General features: G+C 42.9%; 1 protein-coding gene across 2 annotated transcripts in view; it reads left to right on the top strand.

Annotated features, from left to right (window-relative positions):
* AFF2 (ALF transcription elongation factor 2) overlaps nucleotides 1-13,375 on the top strand; it is a 449,605-nt gene that overhangs the window by 312,002 nt on the left and 124,228 nt on the right. The gene's annotated exons all lie outside the window — the stretch shown is intronic.

The following is a 13,375-nucleotide window of genomic DNA, read 5'->3' as shown; positions in this document are numbered from 1 at the left end:
TTCCTTAGTGAATTGTGCTTCTGTCAGATGAGCTCATGAATGGAATTGCAGGCAGTTATTTGCATTACTTCTCTCCCCATGGTAGGAATGAGGCAAGTCACGCTCGGGGGGCTTGAGTGACATGCCCAGGCTTGCACAGATCATAGTGTAGTGTTGCCAGGCTCAGTCCCAAGCCTCTTGAGCCCTAGTTGAGTGCTGTTTTTGCTAATATCTGCCATTGTTTCTCAGAAGTGTTGCATCGATGTGGTTTGAATCAAAGGATCGACGCCCAGTGCTGACGGAGAGCCTTTGACTTAAAATCAATCACTGTGTGTGCCACTCCTCTCCTAGTTAGATTAGCCATGCCCAGCTCATTTCTGGACGTTTCACCACATTGATGACAGTGAGTGCGTTTTCCCACCTCCTCACACCCAAGGTATCATTTATTCAGTTTAGTGATAGTTTGAGCATTTGTGGAAAAATTTGAAGACGTTCCCCCCAATCGCATACATGTTATAACCTGACTTAGAGCATGCAGTTTGGGGTTAGGTCCCCCCTTTATCTTCATGCTTTTTTCGGGGTGCTCTCTTACTTTGAGATCAAAGAGGACCTGAAGCCTGTGATCTGTCTTGACCTTTCCTACTGGATTAAAATTCCAGGTTGCTATTGTGGTAACCATACCTTGAAAATTAGATCTTGACAGTCACTACAAAATTTAAAAGTGCACTCCTGCCATGAACTTTGAAGAAACATTGCTTACCATTGTCAGCGACATCCTCTTAATTGAAATAATCTGCCTTGCCTTCTGCTAGAAAGAGTTTGGGGGGGGGGGGCGCAAAAAGATTATATCTTGACGGATTTTTTTAACATAAAAATGGCTTTGCTTTGAAGCAAAGCTGTTTTCTGCATGAAATTTAAATCAACTTCAGCTCGATTTATACTATTCAGAGAGAACTGTGATATTCGGGGTGGCAGGAAGCCAAGATGCACAGTAAAGATGTAGAGACACTGAAAAAAGCTACTTCTGGGGGTCCATCTCGGACAAACCTCCATGGCCCTGGGGTTCCAAGTGGCAGCCACTTGCGAACCACAGATTGTGGTGCCCGGGGCTCGGCGCTGTAGGGAGATGCACAACAGCCCCACGACAGACTTTCAGATCAAGAGGGCAAGCAGTCCCTGATTTGCCCCGTGGCACAAAGAGCTTGAAATCATATCGTTGCTCCCAAGCCAGGGAAATGAAACAAGCAATCCAGGGTATCTCGCTTGTGAAGAAGATGAGGCATTGAGGTGTTTGAAATTTCAGGGACTCTCTGGCTGCCCTTCCCTTTCGAATTTCCCCCAAGACAAGCACATCGTGGTGTGTCTGGCTTTATAATTAGTTGGGGCCTCTGTCTGTGGTTCCATAACAGGATTTTTTTTATTCGACTGGGCTTTTAAAATTTCTTTTTTGACATTCTCATAACAGGATTTCAACGTGTGTTTCCTACACAACACATAGAAAATCTCTCTCTCGAACTCTCTGAAAGGAGCAATTTCAGACAGAGGTGATGCTCTCGCTCTGAGAAAATTGACATACTCGTTCCCACACAGCAGATATCAAACATTTAACCTGCTGGACGGTATCAGGTAGTTGGGAGTGAGGGATGTGGAGCAACAGAAGACCGAGGGGTAGCTCAGTCTGAAGGCCCTTGGGGGGATGGGGACACTTGAGAGCCTCTTCATTCTGGCTCGGTCAGTCTGTGTGCCGAGGAGACTGAGATAGTGCTGAGTGGATCATGATATTCCTCCAAACCCAAGGAATGTCCGGGAAAGCCTAACCAATAGTCCCTTCCACTCGTGAGGACTGTCAAGCCCCCAGGTAGCATCTTTAATGGAATAGGTCCACAAGTCTGCGAGCTGCTTAGGGGGTGCTATGGATTTGCCTGCATGTTCTCGCAGCTGATACAAGACCCACTACACAGGAGGTAGCCAGCAAACGTCATCGAGTGACTGGCAGGTAAAGGATCCAGAAAGCAAGAACGATCCAGAAGGTGTCAGTTCTTTTAAATTAATATTAACGTTTTGACATATTTTATTCTTCTATTCCTCAATCCACATTGAAGAGGTAGTATCATAAGAAGAAATATGAAGACACATGTGGGTGTGTCTGAATAGAGTGGAAAGCAATATAGTGTAGAGATTGAAGTGGAAAGGCCCTGGAGGCAGATTGCCTGGGTTCAAATCCCAGCTCCACCATCTTTAGTCATGTGATCTTGGTCAAGTCACTCAACCTCTCTGTTACTCAGTTGTCCTCATCTGTAAAATGGGATGGTAATAGCACCTACATCATAGGGTTAAGTGATTGAAGTGCTTATTGTGGTGCTTGGTACATAGAAAGTTCTCAGTAGACATTAATTATGGTTATTAATTATGCTCATGATTAGTACTGTCATTATTACTGAGTGCTCCGAGCTGTCATTTGCAATGTGTTCTAGTCTTTGGCCCCTCAGGGAGCCTTTCACTCAATTCCCTGAGCTGTCCCAGAGGTTCCCAGTTGGAGCAAGACCTCTCCAGAGCTAGCAAACCCAGACTACATTGAACATTTCCTCTGTTGACCCACCTACCCCAGCCACCAAGGATAAAAATGACCAAAGGCTAAAATGTCTGGAATGCATACACTTTGGGTACTAGGCACATTCTTCTCCTTCTTGGAGCTCATCACAGCATCTTATCAAAGCCACAGTGGTACTTTTAATTTTGTGCTAGTTTTTAAAAATAAAAGGGACTTCTTGGGCGCCTGGGTGGCTCAGTTGGTTAAGCGACTGCCTTTGGCTCAGGTCATGATCCCGGAGTCCTGGGATCAAGTCCCACATCGGGCTCCCGGCTCAGCGGGAAGCCTGCTTCTCCCTCTGACCCTCTCCCCTCTCATGCTGTTTCTCTCTCGCTCATGCTCTAATAAATAAATAAATAAAATATTTTTAAAAAATAAATAAAAATAAAAATAAAAGGGACTCCTTAAGTGCCAGGCACTACATTGAATGTTTATATCCACTAGCTAATTGAATAGTCACACCCCAATGAGATGTAGGCACTGCTGTTATCCACATTTTACACAGGAGGAACTGAGGTTCATGAATTGAAGCGAAGTTCTCACAGCCAACGACGGTGGGTTTGTGTCTTGAACCTATGTCTGGCTGACTCCAAGAAGAGACCCCTGAACCTTGGCCTTCCTACCTACCCATGGAATCACCAATCCCAGAGCCCACCTGAACTCGGTTGTTTGGGGCTATCGCAGTACCTACCTCCTCAGACATAACCGAGAGAACAACAGAGGACCAGAACTTGACCAAAGACATTCTCTGCCCCTGATGCCCAGGATCGCCTCTCACCTTTTATAAAAACGCCACTGGAGTAATTTCCTGAGTCATAATTGTGGGTTGCTTGGTTCACATATATACGAATAACTGCTTCTGAAATATTATAACAAGCACATTGGCAGTTGAATAATCAGAACAGAATCCTTTTCTGAATTCCCCCCTTTTTTGCATGCATAAGGGGATTCGTCTGAATCAGAAAACACAGGAATAAAATTTCATGGGCTAGCCCCCACCATTCTGTGAAATAAAAACTCTATTCCCTTGCCTGGACAAATCATTCCTGATGCTGCATCTCTGCTTCTGTTTCCTTGGTCTACAAAGACATTTCAGACTCTGCCTTTAATTATGATCAGGCTTGACTATGAATCTCTTGAGAAATAAGCTTGTTTTTGCTGGGAGGGAAGGTAAAATAACATTTAAATAGGTTTTAAAAATAAGAAAGAAATCTCAGAAGACGCACTATTGTAGAACACACTGTATATCAAAATATATAAGCACGTAGTTGTAACAGTGACTTAGTAAACACATTCCTGAGTGAACTATGAAAAATAATCCACCGAGGTGCTATTTCCCTTACTCCTAAGTACTGAGTTAAGAGAGCATTGCCATAAAGTAGATATGCACTGTTTAAAAATATTTGTGTGTGGGTTTTTTTGAATATCTTTTTTGGACCCAATAGACTAATCTTTTTTCTTGCCTTGCTAGGAAAAGTACACTGTAAGGAATTTAGTTAAGTGGTATATTAAGTGAAGGTCTAAAACATTTTTTTAGAAGATAGCAGTTCCGAGCAAAGAAACATCTTTAGCAGTTTGATTCCAAATATGACATAAATCAACTATTAAACAGAATCAAAAGTGGTCCAGTGAAACCTTTGCAATCTGTTGTATAATTTAGAATTGGACACCCATTATATTTGCTACTGGCATCTTTATTAGCTGAAGAGCTTGAAACTGAGTAAAATAAATATATCAGTACAAGTAAATGAATTTCCATGTTCTAGAAAGTGATTTTTCTCTGGCCAGCATGAATTCTGCTGGCCTGATGACTACCTCTGTGGAAGAGCAACCCTCTCAAAGACCATTCTTGGCATAAAGTTTTGTTTTAAACTCTTAGAAGCTCTGTCCCCAAATTATAGAATAATAGGAGGGGTTCCTGAGCATACGTTCTGGTATTGCTCTTGCTAAAATGCTTAGATCTAAACTGTAAAGTAAGTTGATTTTTAAAATCATGCCACAATTCGGGTTTGTTGTCTTTTAATTCCATGTAAAAACAAAATTTGATGAGATATGATGAGACAGTTCATTATGCACATCAGAGCATGTCAAGCCTTTTCCAGTGTAAAGCCATTACACAATCTCCCACGTTTGAAGCCGTGGCATAAAACTCTTTTCTTAGTTGAATTCCAATAAAGGTTTCAAAGAAATGTTTCTCATAAATAGCAATTCAACAGTTTCTCCTTTTCAAAAGAAGGCAAAGGACAAAGCAGACAAATCATGACAGTTTCTCATAATGAAAACACCGAGAGAATGCGCATCCACGAGCCCACTCTAGTGCCATGTCATTTGGCTGCATGATGGTTATCACTGAATGATTATAACTCACAATTTTACGTGGGAGAGAAAAAAGAAAGACATATAGAGATGTTTTCCCACTTGAAGCAAACCTGTCACCAAAATTCTAGCATATATTTCCAAACAGATAAAAAGGTAATTTTTCACCCTTAAAAAGAATCCTCCACTTTGAAAATGATTCACTGCAGGTTTCCTCTAAATAGTAAGCTCATCTCATGCATTTACAATATGGTTTGATTTTCAAAACGTCAATTTACATGCACTTTCCAGAAACAAATCTATTGTGCAAAGTGGTGCTTACTTGTATAGCATCAAAAGGTAAAAATACTTTTAAAAATTGGGGTCCACGGTTTATAGCATGTGCTCATCATTAATATTAATGATTTAGAGTCCGGCAGCTCTTGCTAACCCAAGTAGAGATGGAGATGCCGCAGGCTGCCTCAGAGGTAGTTCCGTAACGCTCATTCGTAATTAGCGAAATGCCGTATTTCAGCAGCAGCCAATCAGCCGCGGCCTTGTTCTTGTTCTCATGGGAACCTAATCCTGGAGTCCCTTCTTCCCCCTTTTAGTTTGCCTGGCCCGCGGACACATTCCATGAGCTGAACATCTAACGATAAATTAGTGAGGAAATTAGGGCGGTTTCCATGACTAGCGTTTGGGATGGAACGCAGTCCTTGGTGTGCGAAGTGGACAGATCGGGAACTGGAGATGGGGCATAGCGTCTCTTGGAACGTGAATTCTCTAAAGCACCCTGGCAGCCCGTGTGGAAAGTTTCCCTGGTATCGTCGTTTCGAACAGAGCAGGATACCATTGCAGAGGGAGGCAGGGCTGAGCCGTGCAGCATCATATGACATCTGTGCCCCCGGGGAACTGTGAGCATGTCTCGGCTACAGAAGACACACCTCCCCATGTGCCTCGGGATGTGTTCCTCCAAGTGCTGGATGGTTTGGCTCTTTAAAATGTATTCAGTCTTTGTTGGAGAGAGGATCAAACCACCACAGGAACATTTATAGCAATATAGAGATAGGCGCTATATGGATTCTCTCTTCTCCTAAGATGCTTTCTTTGGGAAACTCATCTTGCTCTGCATGAAAATAAAACAACCCCAGGGGCGCCTGGGTGGCTCAGTAGGTTAAGCATCTGCCTTCTGCTCAGGTCATGATCCCAGGGTGCTGAGATCAAGCCCTGCATCGGGCTCCCTGCTCAGCAGGGGAGTCTGCTTCTCCCTCTCCCTCCCCCTTCCACCCCACTCAGGCTCTGTCTCTCTCTCCCTCTCAAATAAATAAATAAAATCTTTAAAAAAAATAAAAAAAGAAAGTAAACAGCCCCAGAAATAAACACAAGCATTTTTGAAACCCTCATTCAACAACTTGGCTAAACAGAGTTTTGAACTTCCATATGGAATTTAGCTTGAGCAGTTTTGCCACAGGTTTTCCAGAACTGATTATACAGGGTTAATCCTGGGTCTTTTATTTGTGGAGCACTGGTTTCAGACTTTTTTTTCTTTCTCTTTTTTCTAAGAATTCATTTATTTATTAGAGAGAGAGAGATGGGAGGGGCAGAGGGAGAAGGAGAATCTCAAGCAGACACGGGGCTCGATCTCAGGACCCCAAGATCACGACCTGAGCAGAAACCAAGAGTCAGATGTTCAACCGACTGAGCTACCAAGGCACCCCTTCAGACTGTTTTTTTCAAATGTAATTGTCTCAGATAATTTCCAAGAACACATTGAGCTTCTCAACTGTAAAAGAAAAGGTCCGTTTCTGTACGCGGTTGTGAGCACTGGGAAGGTTGGCCAGAGAGTCATGAATGTGGCACAGGTGGTTATTTCAAGGGTTTTAGTATATTGACCCTCATCTTCTAATTGAAAATTGGGCTTTTACTGGGCTCTTTACAATAATCCCTTATTAGTGTCAAATTTGGAAGCTTTGGCTGCACGGCCTTAAACTTACACCACACAAATGATGTGGACAATTGAGGCAAATCAATTCAGTGGGAAAGAAAATAACCTCGCTTTCTGTCCGTGATGGGGGCGTGTAAGGCAAAATTATTTTAGGTATGAAATATCTAGATTCACTTTCCCTCAGTTGTTTACCGTCAATGATCACCACGGAATGGTATTTGTCTAGAATAGTTATTCAGGGGGAAAAAAAAAAAAAGGCTTTTATGATCCAATATATTTGGGAACCAGTGGGTTAAAAAAACCAAAAAACTAAGAAGTCTTTTCATTATAGAAATCCTTTGAGCCTTTAATATGCTAATGTTCACTGCGTTTCTACAGGAGGGGTGTAGAATATGAAGTGTTTCCCAAACTAGCTGGGCCATAGAATTTTTCCCCCAGAATACCTACCAGCATCCATGCAGATGTAGCCCCCGCCTCATTAGCCACCTGGAGTGGAGATGCTCCATATTTGTTTACCTTGCCACTCCCACTCGCTCCTCGTCTAGTTGCCCCCCCGAGATCAGAAAGTATGCATTAAATCCAATGTTCCTTTTAAGCAGCTTGGTGGAATTACAGTTTGTATTCAGAAATCGTGGAGGCTTCATTTTGTATTGGTAGCCTGGAAGGTGTTCTGAAATCCCACCAACTTCCACTCTGAAGGTTTCCTTTGTGAGGTGCCTTTTGTCTGGTTTTGGTTTTCTCCCCCCGCAGACCACCTGCAATTGTAAGTTGTCTCCTGAGTGGTTGACTCCAGTCTTCCCATCATCTTCCCTCCCTGTGGGGAGAAAAGCTGCCTGAGTAGAGAAAGAATCGCTGCACACTCACTGAACATTCCTGGCAGATAATTTGCTGCCATGTTTTATAAAACCAGGGACTGGATGTGCTTAAGAGCTTTTTATTAGATATTGCCCAGAGAGATAATAGTCCTATTATCCTGGCGACTTTTGAGACCATTCTGAATGCTGGTATTATTGAAAATGCAGTAATGAAGTCAACTCTCAAATCTAAGCATGTAGATTGTCCACTTCAAACTGTGTCTTCCCCAGCTGGCAGCTCTGGGCTGCCTCCCTGCACACACACACCCTTTTGTGGGAATGTGTTTCTGGAATGCAGCCTTGCATAATGTTAGATTGAGAAAAAATACAATTAAGAAGATTTTTTATTTTTTTAAATTTGGGAGGGAGGTTGCATTACACACAATCCAGAGTCTAAAGGGAAGAATTTCCCACTTGGCACCGATGTTCCGTGTACTCCTTGGCTCTCCCAGCAGCAGTAATCCAGAGCTGATGTATTCCCTCCTAAACAGCCAAATCATATTTTCAACAAGGCCAAGAATGTGTCCTTTACTTAAGCGCTTTCTTTATAACAGATCTCCTATGATGAGGAGCAGTTACTATGCAGTGAAGCTGGTATAAACCCTACATTGGGATTTCTGGTCTTCTGATCTACATGCTTAAAACAAAGATGTTTCCGTGTACACAGGCCGCCATTTAATTATCATTTTGAATTACTTTATTGACTGAAACATCCGTTTTGTATGCATTTTACAACAATGACTATAACATACAAGCCATGTATAATTTTCATTATGTCTTATCTCATTCTCATTATCCGAGGCGTGATAGTAGATAATTAGTTGATTGGGTATGAAAGCACCCAAAATATTGATGGGCAGCAGAGATGAGCCTTCACCAATTACACGTTGTTATTTGTATTTATTCCTGATGTACACTCATTATTAGTAACATGCGTCTTGTAAAATTGGCAGAACGCGAGATGGCTCGGTGATGGTATTTGGAATATATTACAACAGCTACCTTATACCATGGAGGAACTCAAATCTTGACATTTTTATTCCTGGGATTAACTTTTTGCCTTTAGATTTTCTCACGCATTATTATCACTACTTATTTTATGCCTGCGTGTCAGGAACCCATTTTTACAAACACCATGTTTCTCAGCAAATTGGTAGGGTTAAATTAGGAAATGTGGCAGTAGAAGAATGATCCACCCAAAAAAATAACAACGATGACAATACAGAATGCTGAGAGGCTGGTCCGAAGGCGCGGGGCAGGACGGCTGACGGTCACACACCGTGATCTCTGTGCAGCAAGCTCTTCTTTGCATTATCCTGGTTCCCTGCACCAGGAGGTGGCCATCCAACCACATGTAGTGCTTACAAATCTGCTTGATCGATTGCCTTATTCACTGAAGTCTGGGAATCTCAGGTTGAAACATCATCCAGGCGGTAGCAAGTTACTTTTCCAAGGGCATTTTTTAAAGGCACCCCAGTAGAGTTCCCATCTAGATTCATGATTACTCTTTGAGGAAATACCAGGAGTAGATACAGAAGCCCAGCTTATCTTGTCACGTCGCAAAGTCATCCTATGGAAGGGATGCTTCTTACTGTGAGTCGAGCCTTCTCTTGCTGTCCTTGTATTTTTATTTGTCCACAGGGAGAACAGGGCTAGGCCGGGAATGATGCTGGAAATCTAGGCGGCAGTGTGAGAAGGCATGTGTATTTTCATCTACAAAGAGTAGTAGAAATAAGATTCTTAGCAGTCAGAAGACTCTTATGTTTGCCATCAGATAAAGTTCTGCCAGCAAATCAGCCACAGGTGGACCTGGTCTTGGGGTGGAAGGCTCCTTATTTTGCATTTCTTTCACTGCAGCTGAGTTCTGATGAAAGCCAAGAGAGAGACAAGTTGAAAAGAATAAAACAAGGGCTCACTGTGTGTCCTTTGTTAAGGTCCGCTGCTCTCTGAGCACGTCTTCATCATTCGGTGCATTGTCCAATGAGAGATCTTTAACTCAAAGAGAAGCAGGCAGAGTACTGATTGGATTGGACTCTGCCAGTTGGCCTACCTCGAAAGTCCAGAGTGGATTGGCTTCAGATGGGTAACCGAAGCAGTTTTTCAAAAGGATGGCCAACTTCCACTGGTTGGGGATCCAACTCAGTGACTTCAAATCAGCCAGAAAGGGTGGAAAGGCTTCTCTGCGTCTGAAACTGCTGATTTAGCAGTTGAGAACTGGGAGTCTTGTTGATGATGTGGTTAATACAGACAACGGGCGTTGCCTCTGGGGAGTGGAGCCTTGCAATTTGAAGTGAAGCCCAATGGTTTGACTTCCCCCCACATTCCACAAAAACAATAGTCTGAATGTATCTCTTTTTCACGAACATGTGTTCCCAGTGTCCTAGAAACAGGTATAGATGCATGCAGATTAATTTGGCATAGTACAGCAAATTGCTGCTGTGAGATATATTTTAGAATTACTTCCTAGCTCAGGCTAATGGCTAGAATCAAATAAAACATAAAAATAGGTTTACATAGATTGTTTTATAAATCAGATAAAGCTTTGTTACCTACCACTGGAACTGGACGCATTTTTGCAAGCAACGTTAAGGGTTGTTCATGTAATACTTTCATTATTTCCAGCAAGAGTGAAACAAAATAGAAACAAGTCCATTGAATTTAGCCACCATTAACTACCATTAACTGCAATTTTTCCTGACAAGCCCTCTCTCATCTGATGATGAGTGAAACATTGGGGAAAGTCACCTGAAAAATTGCATAAATGCTAATGAAATATGCCCTTGTATTTTAAGGATGCCCAGTTCAGACATTTAAAACAGAGCAATTTATAATGTGTTAGCAGCCAGAACTCCATCTTGTTTTAAATAAATTTATTTTTCTGCTTCTTGTGAGACTCTAACTCACTGTGGGAAGGCTCATGACATTTCACTGCACTAGGTGGGTCACAAATGGAATAACACGAAGTAACGTTATTAGGGAACCGAAGACAATGATATGGCAATAATGCGTTTTACAGTAAAATTTGATAGTTCTCTAAACATCAGTGAGTGTGTTTGTTTACTCTGAAGTGAAAGGACAAAGGCTTCCTAATGGAATCTGGAGAAACACCTGAATTAAAGGAATCTTTGCCAGATGAAATGAACAGCTTTCCCAGTCTGCAGTGAATTCAGAAAATACAGCACACGCTTTGCAGTAGGAAGAAATATCCTAGGTGCTGTGATAACACATCATTATAAAGCTACCCCCGGAATGCATGCAAGTCCTCTCGTGGCCGCACCGAATACAACAAGCTGCAAGTCGCATGGGTCTTGTCCTGTCCCAAACATTGATGGAAAGGGCACTTGATAAAAGGAGAAAGAAACAGCGGGGCACCTTCATTTGCATCACCAAACGCTAATGATGGAGGCGCTTTTATGGACACACTGTGTACACAGAATAGGTTCAATTAAAAAGAAGCTATTTTACACTGGCCTTTACTCCACCAGGATTTTTTAAAAAAGAAGAAGACAAAACAAAGACCATTTATCTAGGTAACAATACATTACTTTAAAAAAAAAAAAAATGAGCCCGAGTACAGAATATAGGGTAAGCAAGAAGCATGGGTCTCCCATGGTTTTTCTCTTTGCCACTTCTCTTCTCAACCAGTACGCATCTTAGACTTCATGAGGACATATGTTTATCAAAATAAGGTAAATGTGAATGACAACTAGGGAATGCAGGAACTCAGTAGCTGAGCCTACTAAGAACAGGACTCAGAACTTGTCATGAGTTTACAATCAAGCTGCATTAGCAGGGACCAAAAATGAATTGCTGTCTGATATTTCTGGCCTTGATAAAATGAGTTGGGGGTTTGAGTTCAATGCCTATGGACAGATGTTCTGCAGACAAAAAACGAGGCTCTTAATTGGCACTAATTAGCACCCTTGTTGGCAGGGAGGGATTGACAAGGTTAATTCTATGGTACCCTCCCCACCCCCCCCACCCCACCCCCACCGATTCCCAGAGCAGTTCTTTCCAGGACAAGGGGAGGGCAATGTAGGTAAACTTCTGCTCTTAGCCTTCAAGGATTACTTGTGCCCCCAAACAAAGAGAGGCTTCACATTTCTAAGCTGTCAACTTAGTGAGATTCTTTGCCTAGGATATACATTGCCTTTTATTTTTAATTAAATAAAGTGTAATTAGTAGGAAATGATCAATACAGTAGAGTGACAGGCACTTTTTTGTTGGTCTGTTTGTCCCTGTTTAAAGAAGCAGGAGCGAAAAGGAAAAAAAAAACAAAACACAAAAAACAGAAGAAGGTGTCTTAATGATGAGAAAAACCATCTCGGCACATTCTAGATGCTCACACTCATATAGAACATAGGCTATGTTTTGTACCAGCGCAGATCCCTGCAACGGGCTGTGCATACATCTTGTCACCGCTCTGCTTCTCATCCCTCCCATCTGTAAAATGGGAAGAGCCAGCAGCCTTGTGAGAGGGCGCAAGTGTTGCCAGAATGAGGGAGGGCGGACAGCATGCGTATGATGAAGGAGCCTGTGGCTGCATTCTAATAAATCTTCAGCAAAGCTATGTGGAAATATGCTTTAAGTTTCTGCAAATGCTCCTCATGCTATAATTGCAAGCTTGGGAATTATGCAAAAGTAGTTATTTTTGCATTTATTCAATTTAGTGCTAATAAGGAACTCAAAGAATGGATTAAAGCCATTTTTAGTAACACGACAGATTCTCTCATGCTGTAGCATGATGGTGTACATTTCTGAAGAGCTAGAGAGGGTAGTAAATCTAGATTAAGCCCTTATTTTCTCCCAGGAAGACTAAGGGATTAGATCTCCCCAATGGAACAGACCTGAGAATTCCCATCGACAAGACCCACAGGTGTGCACAATCCTATGTGGGGTGGGGGCAGTCGGATATCAGGTTCCTTAGAAGCAGAGCCTGACCTCAGCATATCCTGAGAATGCACTTGAAGGAAGAGAAACCTTCTAAGGAAATGAAGAGAGCGGACAGGACAGGGGAAGACAGCCAAGCAAGGTGGTGGTCTCGATTGGAGCCTGCCTTTAGGCTGATCCCACAGGGAGTCCTCTTGCCCCTTCTCGGTCGGTCATCGGAGAGGGGCTTCCTATCCGAGAACAGGTGGGTCTCGCCAAGGGCAGTTCTCTGGAGGGCTCTGGGGGAGGACCCACAGCAGCTGGAGGACCGGTATGCCAGCCTGGTGACAGGGATGCAGAAGGCCCTCCCAGGCTGGGCCTCAGGCTGGCAGAGCCAGGGAGCTTGCTACGAAAGCAGGGCCTTTCAGTTCCTGAGCAGCTTTCGGAAGAACAAGATGTTACCGAGCAGAATGAAGTCCGTCCCTAAATATCCTTCAGTGGTCAGTGCCAGCACACAGAGAGAGGAGCTAAACGGCATTTTCTTCAGCGTGAATAGTCTCATTTTAAGTACAAAGAGACAACACGCATGCTCATTTGGGTTCATATTTGTTTACATGCTATAGAAACACAGGAATTGTTAGTCTTGCAAATGAGCTCTTCTCTTTCATACCTGTCTGTCCTTCCATGGGCTTCCTGTGCTTTCTGTGGCACTGCCACTGAGTCCTTGTCTTAGAGTCCTCTCCCAGGATTGCCCACAGACATTGGTGAGGCCTTCCAGAACACCGGAGCATCTCAGCAAGAAGTCACTGCACATGCTATATAAATAGCCCTATTCCAAAGACA

This window comes from Halichoerus grypus, chromosome X, assembly GCF_964656455.1.
Source record: "Halichoerus grypus chromosome X, mHalGry1.hap1.1, whole genome shotgun sequence".
Taxonomy (NCBI): Eukaryota; Metazoa; Chordata; class Mammalia; order Carnivora; family Phocidae; genus Halichoerus; species Halichoerus grypus.
The sequence above is the reverse complement of the archived record's forward strand: the minus strand, read 5'-3'. Positions and strand labels throughout refer to the sequence as shown.